This window comes from Neovison vison, chromosome 3 (genome assembly GCF_020171115.1).
Source record: "Neovison vison isolate M4711 chromosome 3, ASM_NN_V1, whole genome shotgun sequence".
NCBI lineage: Eukaryota > Metazoa > Chordata > Mammalia > Carnivora > Mustelidae > Neogale > Neogale vison.
Window position 1 is genome coordinate 135939900 of NC_058093.1, and position 16688 is coordinate 135956587.

Genomic DNA, 16688 nt, shown 5'->3' on the forward strand with positions numbered 1-16688 from the left:
AACAGCCTTAACAACTTACTTCTCTGAGGTTTGGTCATTTTCTGTGATTACACTGTAGCCACTGATGAAAAATTGTCCCTAACATCTGGGGCCAGGTGGTCTGGTCTGTTCCCTTATCTCTTGTTGACTCTGGTTTAGCACTTTTGCCTTCCAGGAGTAGTTTCAGAGCCTAGTCAGGGCTCCCCTGCCTCTTCCTTCATATAACTATTAACTCTTTCCTTATTTAATATGATCCAGCAAATGAGATCCCTGGTATTTTTTGAAGAGTTGAAAATGTGTGTCCACACAAAAACTTTCATGGGGATGTTTATAGCATCTTTATTCATAATCCAAAACTTGGTAACACCCAAGATGTCTTTTTTTAGGCAAATGAAGAGATAAACTACAGTACATCCAGAAAATGGAATATTATTCTGTTCTAAAAGGAGAGAAGCTATCAAGTCATGAAATGAAACAGAAAAAGCTTGTATACATGTTACTAAGTGAAAGAAGCCAATCTGAAAAGGCTATATACTATATAACTCCAGCTATATGACATTCTGGAAAAGGCAAATCTAAGGAGAGATTAGAAAGATCACTGGTTGCCAGAGAGAAGGAGGGAAGAAGAGTCAGAGTACAGAGGTCAGACTACTCTGTGTGATAATATTACACAGTATACATGCAATGAATTTGTCTGATGCATAGAATGTACAACCCCAAGAGTGTACCTAAGGTAAACTACAGATTTAGGGTATTAATGAAAATGTCAGTGTAAGTTCATCACTTATAACAAATGTACCTTTCTGGTGGGAGCTTTGATAATGGGGAATGCTATGCAAGGGTCGGGACAGGGTATGTGTATGAAATCTACATCTTATACTCAATTTTCCTATGAATCTAAAACTGCTCTAAAAACTAATGTCTTTTAAAAAGAAAATTATCTTCCTCTAGAATAACCCTTGATATTACAATCTGTATTAGGGTTCTCCAGAAAAAAAAAACACAGATGATAAAGGTATAAATATAGATACAGGTATAAGGAGATTTATATGCAAAAGAGATGGATTATAAAGAATCAGCTTATACAATTACTGAAACTGAGATCTCCTACAATCTTATGTCTGCAAGCTAGAGACCCAGGAAAGCTGGCATAGTTCCAGCCCCAATCCAAAGACCTGAGGACCTGAGGAACCAATGGCATCAGTTGTGAACCACATCTAAAAGCTGGAGAATCATGAACACCAATGGTACAAGACAGGCCAACACCAGGAGACCGGTGCTCCAGCTTAGGTGGGCAGAGAGAGTGAATTCTCCTTTCATTCACATTTTTGTTTTATTTAATCCCTGAATGGATTAGAAGGTACCCATCCACCCTGGGGAGGACAGTCTCCTTACTCAGTGATTCAAATACTAATCTCCTCCAGAAACAACCTTATAGACACACCCAGAAACTAGCATTTAGCCAAATATATGGATACCCCATGGCAACACATAACAAAGATTCTTTAGATTGAGAGCTGACTTCTCACTGGAAACCATATGATGACATATTCAAAGTATTGAAAGAAAAATACCATCATTCAAGAATTCTACATCTGGAAAAATTATTTTCAAAAAGAAAGGAGAAAATAAGATATCTCCAGAATAACAAAAAGTGACAGAATTAGTTCCTAGCAGGTCTGGCCCACAAGAAACGCAGCACAGGAGTTGATCTCACAACCCTGTGATCATGACCTGAACCAAAATCAAGAGTCAGATGCTTAACCATCTAAGCCACCCAGATGCCCCTCATGTTTTATCTTTTTAAGATGAAGGCAAACTTAGAGTAGTTGATGTGGACATTGAATAAAAACTAAAATGAAAACATTCTGCTAAATGAAAGTCAAAAGAAAAAATACATCAGATGATTTTTTTAAAAGAAGGAAAATGAATTGATTAATAAATGTAAAAACAAAATATTTCAGAGGAGAGTACAATGTACCATCAATAATTGGACCATGAACAATTTTTTTAACAACACCAAATTGTGGGAAATCTGGCAAGGATCCATTATCCACTTCAGAACATACTAGTAATGTATGGCAAAATGGAACTGGACCTGAGCACTCTTGAAAATGTATCATAATCTATGCTTGTTTAGCAGGTGAGACACCATCTGTATAGTGCTCATGTATTATTAACTGTCATGCTGTAATAAATTATGCAATTAAACAGTTTTGCCCAATGTATTTTTGCTAAAAAATTAATTCCACTGATGATGCCTAAAGATGCTACAGGATTGATTTTGGCATTCGTCCTCAATGTTGATGAATACAGGCATAAAACTGTCCCCATTCACCACACGTTGGGCAGGCTGGGGTGAGGAAGACAAAAGCAAGGGCCAAGTCATCCCCGCTAACCTACAAAGACAAATAGGAGATTTTACAGTCCTCTTTGTATACAGGTGTGCAACATTACTGCATCTTTATTTTCCTGTATCAATTAAACCTAGCATCCAGATCTGTGTTCCAGTGTTAGCAGGATAAAAACAACAGTATCAACAACTTAAACTTGCAAACTTTGCCATTACTGGACTTAAATCTGTTCATGTACGAATTTCAATCCAGTTGTACCAATTTTCCTGCCTCTTGTCCACATCGCTTCCTGTTCATGGTGCCAATTTTCACATTGGTGGCTTAAAGAAATCTGACTTAACTTCATGGACTTAAGTGCAGGTGTCTGGTTTGAGTGATGTCCTTGAGTACTCACTCGCCTCCATGGAGATACAAATTTTTCCCACTTAGGTCTGAGCATCTGACAGCATTTCCCTCTAATTTCAATTTCTCAAATTATGTCTTGTGATCTGTTCTTTTAGAACAAGGCATTTGTTACTGCTTTTGGAAGTATAATTGTTTGTCTGCATCACCCCTTAATTCCACTGCCAGCACCAACATTGACCTGGTCACCCCTCCTTGGCTTTTCCTGGTGTGGCTAGTTCTCTCAAAATCAACTATGTGCCCCCACTTGCTCTGCATCTGTATGTGCTGCCCAGTCCATAACCTCTGCCAAGGGGCTCTCTTTCTCCTTCCCCCTCACTAGAGCAACAGCCTAAAAAAGCACACAGGCACCAAAATTCTCCTCTATATTCTTTATGTCCTCTTGTATGTGTATCTTGACTGGAGTGGGAGGGCAAAAGATCTAGAGAATGTATGATAGTTCTGTACATCTTTCCATTCTACAGAAACCAAGAAGCTCATGATAGTGACCAGTGCTGTCCCAAGTCCTCTATGCCACATGCAGCATGCTACCTTTTCTGTTCTAGTACAACTGTCATAAGTTAGCAAGGGGACTTAAAGAAAGTCACCTCACCCGAGACATCCCCATTGAAATCACTTACCTGCTTAGATTATTTCTCCCTATCCAGAAGGATAAAAGGAGCTCTCAGTGATGGAAGATGAGTAATGCATAAAAGAAACTAAAATATCTCATAGTTTAACATAAAACTATGACATATTCTATGACAAATATCACCTATCATTACCAAAAATGATTGTCATCATTTTTTTATTACTCTTATTATTTTCTTCTACCTCCTTCCCAGCATGGCATTTTGGGGGGTGAGAGCAGAGACTCACCAAAGATGCTGTCAGCTCCCAGTGTCACAGAGTGGGGAAGGCCTGGGCCCACCGCCCCCTCCTTCTGGGAGAACCCAGATAGAAAGAACAGGACATTAAGCTCCACACACACATTGAAAAAATAACTCCATTAGAGGAGTAAGTTAAAATAGTAACACTTGACCCTCCTAAAGGTCACGTACTGAATGTAGATAAGTCAGGACAAAAAAAGTCTATGTGTGAAAAAAAAAAAAAAAGTATCGTAGAGCCTATAAATTTTGCTCATAAGACAAGTTGAAGTTCACCTGAGACAAGAAGATTTTGAGTTACTCACAATATAAGATGTCCTGTCTCCTAATTTCTTCCCAAAGTTTACAGAGGACAGTGGCATATAGGTTTTTATTTATCTTGGTACTCACAATTCTCCAACACAGCAACTGAAGTATATTAAGTATTTACTAAAAGTCTGCTGTTTGGTTTTAATTGAAATGAATTGAAACTTAGCTGATAGAAACTAGTAAATTACAAGTAAACATAGAAAGGGATAGAAGAAACAGGAAAATCATCAGCAGGAAGCATTTCATCCGAAGTCTTTTAATGTTGGAGGAAACAGAGCTTCATGGATGATAACTACTATGTTATAGGACTAAATCACATCCAAACAATAATTCTGAGTTGCCAAGAAAAAGCACAATTATAAGCAAAACTCTAAAAGGCAAGAGTGCATGACAGAGATGTGAAAGGGTTTTTTTTTTTGTTGTTGTTTCTTTGTTAAATATGCAATGGTTGAAAATAAGAAGTTCAGTTTCTGGAAGGCGTGCTTTAGCTCCCTGGAAATTTTATTTATGTGTGACAGTTCATTCTCTGAAAACACTAGACAGACAAAATCCTATTGCACTTATCTGGAAGGTAATGCCAATAGAAGTGGGAAATATTATTCAGGAGAAACTCCCGTTTATAAGAACCCTGATGATAATTGGTCCCATGACAATTATAAACCAACTATTTTAAATAAGCAATATTTTATAATTTGTACTTAATGAAGCAATATTCTAGTAGTCACATGTATGGGGGGAACGTTCCATTGATGTGACAGCATTTGGCAAATAAACCTGGAGCTCTCTCATGCAAAGAGGAGGATGAATTACAAAGTTAAGTTGTGCTTTTAACAGACTAGAGAATATGGAAGGTAAGTTTCAATGTGAAATGCAAAGGATATATTACATATAAACTATCTAAAATGTTTTTAAATTATCAGTATATTGATCAGTAGACTTAGAAAACAACCAGAATTTAACTGTGATCAACAGGAATATACATGAAATGATGAAAAAAATGGTCTTTTTTCCTAAGATCATTATTTGCATATTAATTATTTTAATACATGTCCTTTTTTTTTTTTAAAGATTTTATTCATTTATTTTACAGACAGAAATCACAAGTAGGCAGAGAGGCAGGCAGAGAGAGAGAGGAGGAAGCAGGCTCCCCGCTGAGCAGAGAGCCCGATGCGGGGCTTGATCCCAGAACCCTGGGATCACGACCTGAGCCGAAGGCAGAGGCTTTAACCCACTGAGCCACCCAGGCGCCCCTAATACATGTCCTTTTGATGCTGTCCTGTGATAGGTACTGTGTGTCTTGTTGCATATAAATAAATCCACAAGCTATAGCATATGGTGACTGACTACACTAAGAGATTGTCTGACTATTCCAAAGACATTATTTTATCAGGTGCCCTGGACTTGAAAATACAGGGAATACTCCATGAGAGGATTTTGAAGTTTTTTAGCAGGTTTCTTAATGACTTGAACCGGAGTCCAAATAAAGGAGAATAATCAATCCCGCAGATCAGTCCATGGGACAACACCTCCATCGTCATCTGATGTCCTGAAGTTAATATGATTTCTTCTTCCCACACAGTTTTGTCCCTGGTTTTATGCGTCTATACGCGGGGTCTTTCACTGGCAAAACTGACTAATCCTTGAAGGCTCAAATCATCTATAATCTTTTCTCTGAAGCTCACTCTGAAATTCTCTTCATCAGGACTAATCACATCATATCGCCCTTCTTTATAGCATTCCACACATGCCTTCTTTATTAAAAGCTCATAACAGCTTGCAGTGATTTGGTATTAGTTTGTGTTCCATATGAGTTCATGGAAGCTAGCAATGGTGTCTTATTCATTTCCATATCACTATCTTCCAGATCTATTCTAGCTTACAAGAAATTCTCAGTAATATGGAATTAATTATGAGAATGCACCCTGGACCAAGAGAGCATAAGGGTCTGCTCAAGTAAGGAAGTTCAAATTTCTTTCCCAAGGAGGCTCCCAAAAGCTGATGAGCACCAAGTTCTCCTCAGAGGAATGAACAGAGCCTGGATTCTCTTTAACAGGCTTTCAAGGGTGAAGACAAGGCTATTTTGTTCCCAGTGGGCCCATAGATGCAAGAAGATCCACACAAAACCTCAATATATTGTTGGGTCCCCCCAAATTGGGTACCCAATAGTGGTTCCATGATTAAAGGAGCGAGACTGATACAAAGCAAAGGTCAAGCAAAGCTTTATTTTGTGCCAAGCATCAGGAATCAGACCGACCGTCAAAGAGACCAGTCGGGACCACCCCTACAGAGAGGACGACCCCTCCCTGCTTTCCAGACTAACTTTTATAGAGCAAAGACCATGTGGTTGGGCCTGGCTACACACAGGTGGCCAATGAGATTATAACACACACAGGGAACGCCACATTGATGCTAAGTGACCAATTGAATTACAATTTACCCTAGTAGACATTTGAACCAGCCTATCACCTAGTTCAGAATTGGCACCCAACAGGTGCCCAAAGGGCAGGGCCCATTCTCTTTGGTAGCTAGGAGACAGTTTGCGCCCCCACTGACTGAATACCTCCATCTGGCCTGATCCACCCTTGTATTTTGACTTTGTTCCCTGGGACTGGTTTCCAGGACTTGCTTTTAAATAAGTTCCCCTGGGTGGGTGGGTGGGGGGGCAAGGTCAATTTAAAGTTTTACAACAAAATGGCAGTTCAACCGGGGTGGGGCTGCTCAGGCTGAATAGGCCTTACAATATGATGGATGTAGGACAGGAAAAATGAGAGAGAGAAGCCCTCAGCCTGGAGAAGTGAGAAATGGCCTACAGGACTCAATAGAGGGTTCTCTGGTGGAGGGAAGGAGCTTCAGCCGGAAGGCCCCCTGTATTGTATTTGAGTGAGTGGTGTAGAGAAACAAATACTGCAACTGTAGTCAGTTAAAAAAGAAAATTTAAACCTATTTCAAATCCTCATTTAGTAAGTTATTTTATAAGTAATTTAGGGAAGATCGTTTACCTCTTAAAGTCTCCTTTTTCTTTTTTTTCACGTAGAAATGCTGAAGATTTTCTTACATGATTTTTGTGAGGATTAAATCAATATATATGAACGTTTTGGGTGTACACCCCTAGTAATAATCTTGAGTAATTTGGCAAAGATGAGAACTTTTAAAATCATTGCATGGAGGCCTTGTTGACATGGAAGTACCTAAAACCTAGCTAAGGATTCAAAACGCTTCCAGAGACCTTGAAACGGGCTCCTCCCAATCATATACTGAGAGTGGTTGGGTCTCCCAAAGTTAGGATGAAAAGGATGCTAACCAATCTTCTCTTTTAAATAAAATTAAAGAAATACTTACTGAGAGTTTTTTTTTTTTTTTCTTACTGAGAGTTTTGCAGTTCTTTGCAATGAACTGTGATCACCATTTTCCTACAATAAGACTACCCAGCCATGTCCTTCTATTTCTTATGCTGTTGGAAATCTTCTTAAAATACATTAGTCCTCTTTCCTGCCTTAGCAGATGCTGTCCTGCAAATATAATTGAATCTTTCTATGATGAGTGAGCATCTTACAATGCCTTGGGGGATCATTTGGTGTCTACAGAATTGCAGTATAGTGTTGTAGTTGTAAATGTAAAGAATGAAGAAGATTGGTCTGTGTCTATTTGACCTCAGGACATACCTTGGTAGTCAGTCTTTTGAAACAAACAAACAAACAAACAAACAAACAAAACACCTTTCTTACAGCTTAATTTCTTGTGAATTTCCTCTTTACTAAAATTAAGCACAGAAGAAACACAATCCTAGTTAATTGAAACTTTATTGGATTCCCATTGATGGGCGGTGTAATGTACCTTATTTTGGAATAATAGCTTTTGGATGGGAATATGGGAAATGGTCTTGCAAATGCACCCGTGGGTTCTTGATCACAGGGAGGAATTTCATATAAATGTTTTCTATTAACTGTTAAAGGCTTGGAAACACTCAAGGAGTTGCTGGAGAGTTTTTGATGAACATCTTTCTCAAATGCATTGATAAATGCCCGTGTCTTTCATAAGGGGCTGGCATCTTTTCCTTGTTCTTCTGAAAATCTTTGATTCAGAATACAAAACTGCCATGCCATGCTTCATTTATCTCAGCCTATTGTCTACTAAGTGTGACTTGATAATTGGAAAGCCCTTGATCTTTAATGATTACTCTAATGCCTTCATGTGCTTCTCACAGCCCCTCTGAGCCACACAGCAGTCCAGAAAGCATTAAATATAAGCAGCAGGGCCATTTTAATAGAAATGCTTTGCTACAGTGGTTTTGTAATGTGAACACATTTTTACTTTAAAAATGAGGCTGTTCAGAAAGATTGCATTTGCTTCAAAACGAATTCAGCATGTGCAATGTCTTTACACTAGGAAATGACCAAGCACAGGTGCTGCAATTAGTAAATAAAAGACTAGAGTCTCTGCCATAGTGATAGGTAGCCACTGATTTGATTGATTAATTGATTGATGATTTGCTACGCAGAATCTAGATAAGCAGGTTAGAAACTACATTAACTTGAAGCACTGCTCCCCACCTCACCCTCCTCATGAATCATTTAGTTTGCTGATGGTTATGTGCTTGATTAAATTATGCACTTGATTAAATGATATTCTCTAAGTCTAAAGTTTTAATACAGAAGTGTCTAACTTGCTTGAATGTTGCTTCCCTAACAAAATGAAGGCTTCCATTTCCGCTATGACTCACATACAATTCTGTAGGGCTCCTCCTCTCTCTTTTACTAGCATTTGTAAATGGTGCCTCTGCACCTAAAATTCTACTGAACATGATTTTACATTCTACTGCATTTCACTCTTACCTTATAAGGGGAATTCATTTAAATCACATACCTGAAATCAGGGTTATCTTATTGGATCCTTGATTTCCCCCAAGGTAGGCCTGGCCTCAATTCCGTCTCCTGTGAGCCCAGAGAGAGCTTACACAAAAGGGCGATTATGTCCACACTCACACACACTCCTTCACAGACGTTACACACCAACAGGACATCCCAGTTAGAGAGTTGGAAATCTGACCCACTTTGCGATCATTTCTTTGTGACTTGGTGCGTTAGCGTACCCAAGTGAATTTGAAAGATCTGCGGCGTCATACAGTGGCCCCAAACTCTCTTCCTTCCCTAGTCCCTCACAAGTAGGCTGTCATGGTGGCTGACTTCCCATATTCCCAGAGCAATCAAAAGTAATTGGTAGCTCCTTTTCTGTACAGTTGAAATTCTAGGTTTCCCTACTATTCTCCACCTCATAAAATAGACACAATGGGGAAAAGTGGCATTCTTTAGATTTTTAGGCCACTCTTTGTAGAGTTTAGGATAGTGAGCTGTTGTATGAAAGATTTTACAGAAGGCTATCCATCAAGGGAGTAGGCTTATGATTCAGAATCAAAGCTAAGGTAATCAATGCAGGAAAAGACATTGATTTGGTAAAGCTTCACTCACTATTCTGGATCCTGAGTTGACAAAGCACTCTGAGATTTTTGTGAGGAAACCTGAAAAGTCACAGAGAAATCAAAAGAGAACTAATTGCCAAGTGTAAAAATCACAATGCAAATTTGGCCTTCAAGGTAGCCTAGGGCAGTGTTTCTCAAAGTGCGACTTTCAGTGTTCAGCATTAACACCACCTGGGAGCTGGCTGCAGGCCCTACACCCCATGGTGTCTGTGTGCTGGAGGTGAAGCCTCCTAATCTGTGTTGAGCAAGTCCTCCAGGTGATTTCAAACTACCCAAAGTCACAAAACCACAGCCTTTGTGAAAATGCCTTGCATTGTTCTATAAAAAAAGCTGCTCCTTTAGCTCTGGGGAAAACTGTCAGGATCCTTCGCTCCCTTAAGTGCACCATTGGGAAGACTCAAAGCAGAATCCTTTAACAGGTGAGTTGTTTACAAGCTAGTGCCTTAAAGGGAATGGGGGAGGGGGTGCGGATTTAGGAAATGAAGTTCAACGATTATAGGTGGGAGTAACTATCTGAAATTTTAGAGCCATTCCTTTCCATAAGGAGGAAAATAAAGTTGATGGAGATACTACACATTTGGAATTAAATTAAATACATTCTTTACAGTGGAAGACACTATGCACTCTTTCTTCCCGTAGAGAAAGTTAGAAAATGGTGAGCCAGGTGAGAAAATAAGTGTTTTTCTTTGAAATGTCCTTGCTAAGAATTTCACCCTGTGGGGTGATCCAGAAATGATTTCCGTGTAGGGAAAGTTTAATCCACCTCGGGAGTCTCGTCAGTGTTGTAATAGAGCCAAGAGAACGGGCTGGCTTTAGTCAGAGCCCATGAAGCAGAATTTTTAAGTTATTTTATATCTTAGAACTTCAGATTCTTCCTTGAATTCCTTTCATCTGGTGAAAAGCACTCTTCGTAGCTCTCAGAAAGTGTTCCTTAATGATAATCATAATACATCTAAATACGGTGAAACTTTGGGGAAAGAAAGGACCAACTACTATTAAATCTGCAAATTGCCTTAAAATTAATATTTAAATCCTAGAGATTACATCTTGTGTGGAATGTTGGGAACCTTGCGTATTGGAGGGAGAAAATGTGTATGGCCTGAGCGTTCTGTTGATGGGTCCTTTACAACATTGACCACTGACTTTAGGAAGCTATTTTGGCCCTTCAAGCATGGCATTGAACAAAACAACTTCCCTGAGCTCCTCCTGGAAGTTAATTCTTTTTTTTTTTTAAAGATTTTATTTATTTATTTGACAGACAGATCACAAGTGGGCAGAGAGGCAGGCAGAGAGAGGGGGGGGGAAGCATGTTCCCCGCTGAGCAGAGAGCCCAATGCGGGACTCGATCCCAGGACCCTGGGATCATGACCTGAGCTGAAGGCAGAGGCTTTAACCCACTGAGCCACCCAGGTGCCCCTGGAAGTTAATTCTAATGAAAGAGACACACAAAATGAATATATACATAATACGATATCACGGGATGATGAACACAATGAAGGAAGCAGAAAGTAGCATTGTTTTACTGATCTTGTAAGGAAGATCATCTTCTTCGCGTCCACCATTCTCAGATTTCTCCTTTAGAATTTGGCAACCTCGGTTTGGAAAATATTACAAAGCTTTTTTTTTTTTTTTTTTTTTTTCTTACTCCAGTAACTGGTCAGAAATGGGCATCCCACCCAAACAAGAAGCTCCAGGGGGTGGTAAGCAATGGTGGAATTGTCTGACATGAAAATCCTCTAAGGCAATCAGGCTCCTTCCCTCTCCATAGTAAAAATAGTGTTGTAGTATAGTGTTGTAGTAAAAATAAGTGTGGTTCTTGGTCACGCCTCTTCCAAGAATGAAGAGATTGACCAGACTAAGAGTGGTAGGCAGCAAGGCAAAGTTTATTAAACAATAGTATAAAGCTCCCAGAGATGGAGGGGGACCCAAGAGGTTCCCCTGGAGTTTGTAAGTTTAAGGATTTTTATGAGTTCTTTGTGGAACTGTCTTAAGCAGTCAAGCTGTCCTGAGCCGTGCCCACCGGGGCTTTGGTCACCTATCTGTCTACCTATTCAGTTAATGTCAACATGCTGATGGTCTTTTTTTTTTTTTTTTTTTTTTTTCCCCCTGACATCTAGGGGCTTAGGTCTTTACTGCCTCTTGGCCATGATAGAGACAAATGCTTTGTGGTTAATCGTCTTATTTAGGACATTTTGCAGAAGTCATTTCTGCAAAGGCGGCATAACAGAATGTCGGTGCCATCCTGTCTAAGTTGCGGAATGGAATGTCAGTGCTGTTTGATCTTGGCTGTCTTGACTCCATATTTTCTTGTTGGGGACCCCGGCCCTGACTATCTAGCTGTCCAACTCACTCCTAACAATATGAGAACTTGCCAGTCTGGAGTTTAAGAGGTAGCCAGCCAGGAAGAGGCCATTAACAGCTATTCCTGGGAACAAGTAGAGCCTTGGAAAACCTGTGGAGGTTTTGGTATCAGTATGGACAATTGGCCCCATTCCTGAGTAAATCTCCCCTAGGATAAGACACCGCAAGGGCTTCCCCCATGTGCCCGCCATTGGACCTGGAACTATCTCAGATGTAGAAAAGAGGAGAAGCGTATCAATCCGGGTGCCCATAGGTAGCATGGAATGGAACTAGGATGCTTTCTTAACCCTGGAATAGGTTAATTTCTTCTGTTGCAGGTTCTCATAGCTCCTTAAACTTCACTGCCATTTAACATCACAGCAGAATGTCTTGTTCTATGCCTGTACCCCTGCTCTACTGTAAACTTCACACAGTCAGGTTCATTGTTCTGTCTTGTCAATCCCCATATTTCCTGTCCTTCATAAAATTCCTAGAAGATAGTAGATGCTTAATAAATATGCTGAAAATGTATTCAACTAAAAGGAATTTAAATGTGGAGCTTGTTATTATTGTGATAAAAATTATCTCTTTACTTTTTCTTCCCTTTCTTTCTCTCAGAATGAACAACTAATTCAGTTTGGGATTCAGATTCATGCCCAAAGGCATTAGGATAATATCTGAATGCACTGGAGTGTCTAAGGTGTGGTTGGAGTATGGTTGGAATAAAAAATTGTTTTATGCTCTTCAGTGCACACTATTGCCGAGCTTTTATATTCCTATCTACTGCTATGGATTCTTTATTCCCTCTGCCTCCTTCATTTATAAGCATATATGTTAAAGGTACTTATATTTTGAAAAAGATAGGCCCAGGTATTTATTCAGTGGATATGCTAAAATTAGCTTTAGAAACAATTTCTCAGTCTGAAATTCCCAATTGAAAAATGTCTCAATTTCTACTGGAGTAGAATAGGCACCACTGTCTAAGGAGTAGCAATGAGAACCAAAGCAAAAAATATGACCCTGTAATCATTTAAGTTAGTGACCAGACAGCCCCCATACCCCCCACAAAAGTACTCTAACCACTCTCTGAAGGAGAATATTCTCGTACATCCACTCCGTTGTTTAAATTTCAGAATAAATGTAGTATAGCTTGCTCCTGTAATTTTCTCAAAAATTGTATGCAGGGAAAAACAGCCTGAGTGGGGTATGACAATCCTTTTTGGGGTCAATGTGCTTTAGAAAACATAAAATAACAGAGGAGTTTTTCTTGAGTACTAGCTTCTTAGGGGACAAGTTGTTGGCAATATTTAGCATAAATCCTACACATCCTGCCCATGCAGCAGGAGCAGAAAACCAGAACGCCACATCCGACGATTTCTGATATGAGCTGGTACAAGGACAGAAGTCACTCAGAATGGCAATTGCAAGGCCTGTGTTTCACGGGCCCTTGGGATTCAGATTCATGCACAAAGGCATGAGGAGTTCAGTCAGTTCTGGGAAGCGAGGGCACATTAAGATGTTTTTCAACTGATTGAGAAATATAATTCATGATAGGGCACTTCCCAGTATGGCTATCCCTCACTTTTCCAAAAGTTTGCATATGCCACTTGGCTTTTACAGAAGACCTCCACTGCATACCTTTCTTGCTAATCAAAAGAACTCCCAAGGAGATTATTGCTTTTATGAAAAAAAAAAGGGGGGAGGGAATCAAAAATATTGTGCAGCATATGTTTTGAAGTGGGCCATGGTAGAGGCAGTAGGCACCCCAGCAGTGAAAGGGGCACAGCCAACCTCCTTTCTCGGGAATGACACTGAGCTGCTAGAGCTTTGAGATGTGGCTGGGACCATCTGTGCTTTCTCTGATTTATTTGGTACATCTGTTAGCAAGTTGTGTCCTAAGGTATCAGAAAAGCCTAAGATAGGTCATTTTTTTAGGTCTGGGAGTGCCCCCCAATTTTCCCACATAAATTAATGGTAATTGTTTCTTTGGCTTATGAATAGGAACACTGTACTTCCAGATAGTGGGGGAAATCTGTATTGCCACATAGAAATGATAACTTTACTCATGCCTATCTAAAAAGAGCTTGCAGGGATGCCTGGGTAACTCAGTCGGTTAAGCATCTGCCTTCAGCTCAGGTCATGATCCCAGAGTCCTGGGATCAAGTATCCCATCAGGTTCCTTGCTTGGCAGGGAGACTGCTTCTCCCTGTGACTGCCTCTGCCTGTCTCTTTCTCTGATAAATATATAAATAAAATATTTTTTAAAAATTAAAAAATAGAAAGAGCTTGAAGATTGTTCACACTACTAGCCTTTCTTAAAGGTTAACAAACACACAAGTATGACAAATGCACCTTCTCCTGTGTGCCCCCTGTGCTTTGTGGTAGCAACCCAGCAGAAGGAAGCATACCAGTCAGAAACTACAGGTCTTTTGATAAAAACAACTTGTATGCTATGGCTCTTTGGTTAATTATCTCATGTAGGGCAAGCGATTGTAAAAGGCAAGAATGTGAAGATACGGTCTATGCTGGGCTCAGTGGTAGCAACAAATGTTGAAAGGTCCCTGATTGTATCTGTCTGTCCCTCTCTCCAATTTCAGCTCCAGACATACATCAGAGCAATACCTGAATTAGAGTCAAACCTTAGAAATGTCATAGCTATACTCTTCAGTCAAACAGGCTAACTGGACTCTTTATATCATGTTATGGGCTGAAATATTGCCTCCCAGTATCCACAGATTGAAGTCCTAACCCTCCATGTGACTGTTTGGAGATGAGACCTTGAAGGCAGTAATTAAGGTTAACTGAAATTATACGGGTAGGGCCCTAATCCCATAGGTCTGTGTCTTTATAAAAATAGGAATCCCAGGGATGTAGGTGTGCAGAGTAAAGGTTGTTACTGTGCCCTGATGCTGCCCTGGTTGCTTTAGAAAATTCAAAACTTTCTGGTTTCTCCTTCTACTGTTCCTTTCCTGGTCCACTTTTTTTTTTTCCTTCTAAGAGCCTCTTTTCCACTGTCTCTTTTCTACCCAAGCAGAATCCACTCCATATTTCCCTTCCCAAGCTGGTTACTGATCTTGGCTACTAAGTTTGATCTGTGGACAAACACCAGCCGGCCTCTGAGTGAAACTCAGACACTGAGCAATAATGTCCCAACCTCTATTGGTAAGTGATGGTTTTCTCAGTTCACAGTGACCATCTACCCCCTACGGAATTGAATGAATCTTCACATGGGTCTCAGAGTCCTGAAATAATAATAACTAACATTTATTAAACTATGTCTGTGTTCACTGAAATATTTTAGCATGTTTACATACATTAGCTCAGTAAACACTTATAATCACCTCATGAGGTAAATTTATGATAAATGTGAAAATTAAGACACAAAGAAGTTCAGTAACATGCCCAAGGTCAAAGTGAGGAGGTTGTCTGACCTTCAGGCAAACTGTGTTCAAAATCTGAACCTCATGCGGAACAGTGCTACCCTCGAGTCTAAATCTAGACTTTAACCACCACTTTTACTTGCTCCAGGAAGCCATCTGTGACATACAGAAATAGCAACAAGGTTTTCAGTCAAGAGGCTTAATTTCGAGTATCAGCTGTATTCCTTATTATTTGTCAAATCTTAGGAAAAACACTTCACTTCAATTACCTCGTCTTTCTCAGAGAGGGAAATTACTATCTATTTGATAAGGTTATCATGAGGATTAATTGAAATAACATGTGTGAGACACTTTGTGAACACTAAGACACATATCTGAATGGTTATTAGAAAGTATTGTGCTAAAGTTAAAGGAACATACAATTTGGAATTCAAAGATCTGAATTTGAGTTTTTACTCCTTTCTAAACTTCACTGCACTTCACCTATTAACTAGAAATAGTAAATGATGGGTTTCTTGAGGACACTGCTGTGTTGTGGTTATGTTTCTATCCCCACAAGCTAGCCTAGCAATTTCCCTGGCATACGTTAGTGTTTAATTCATGTCTCTTTGGTGAAATAATACATGGTGTTTAAAATGATGTTGTGAGAATTAAATGACAAATGGATTTTAATGTACTTGAAAAACGTAAGGGATTATGGACATGTTATTTGAAGGATGATCATCGACATCTAAAATAGGACAGCTAAACACTTTGGTATGACCCTGACCACCAAGCTTTAAACTAAATCAAAGAAAACTGATAAGATAGATATGATCTACAAGACAAATATTTATGATAGTATTAAGTTATTCAGAGTCTGAACAAGAGAAAGATTACTGCTACTATTTCTTGATTCCTAGAAATAGCATTCAGCAGGTCATTCTTCAGGACGCCAAGTAAATGAGTGATTGCCCTGAGAAAACACTCAACTTTCTTTTGTAACAAACAGCTATAAGAAACCAACTATCTTGCAAATTAGCCTGATGATGATTCTACAAGATAAAGACTGTTTCTTGTTCATGGTTTGGCAACTTATAAACTCTCCACTAGTGTTCTGGTCATCTATCGGCTGTGTACCAAACCATATAGTATGATTTAGTGTCTTAAAAAAACCATTTTATGTACTTATGATTTGGGGGTCGGGAACTTACCAAGGACTCAGCTGAGTAGTTGGTCTTAGATCTGCATGGGGCTAGTAGAGCCAGAGGACCCATTTGAAGATGGACACTTCATTCACCCATCTAGCACCTCAGTGTCCCTGGCCTATCTCTCCACCCAATGTGTTAATTATAATCTGCCATCATCTCTTGGTCAAGGCAGACCCAGGGCTTGCCCAGGTTCCGGGGGTGGAGAAATGGACTCAACCACACGTGAGGGAGTGGCAAGATCACATGACCAAAGAGTATGTGGGATGGGAGTTTGTTGCTGCCATCTTTGGAAATTAAAGTCTGCTACAACTGTCATGAAAAGTTTAATTGAAAGAAACAACCCAAATAACATTATCATATGCTATTGCTTTGAAGCTATTACTGACTTGTAA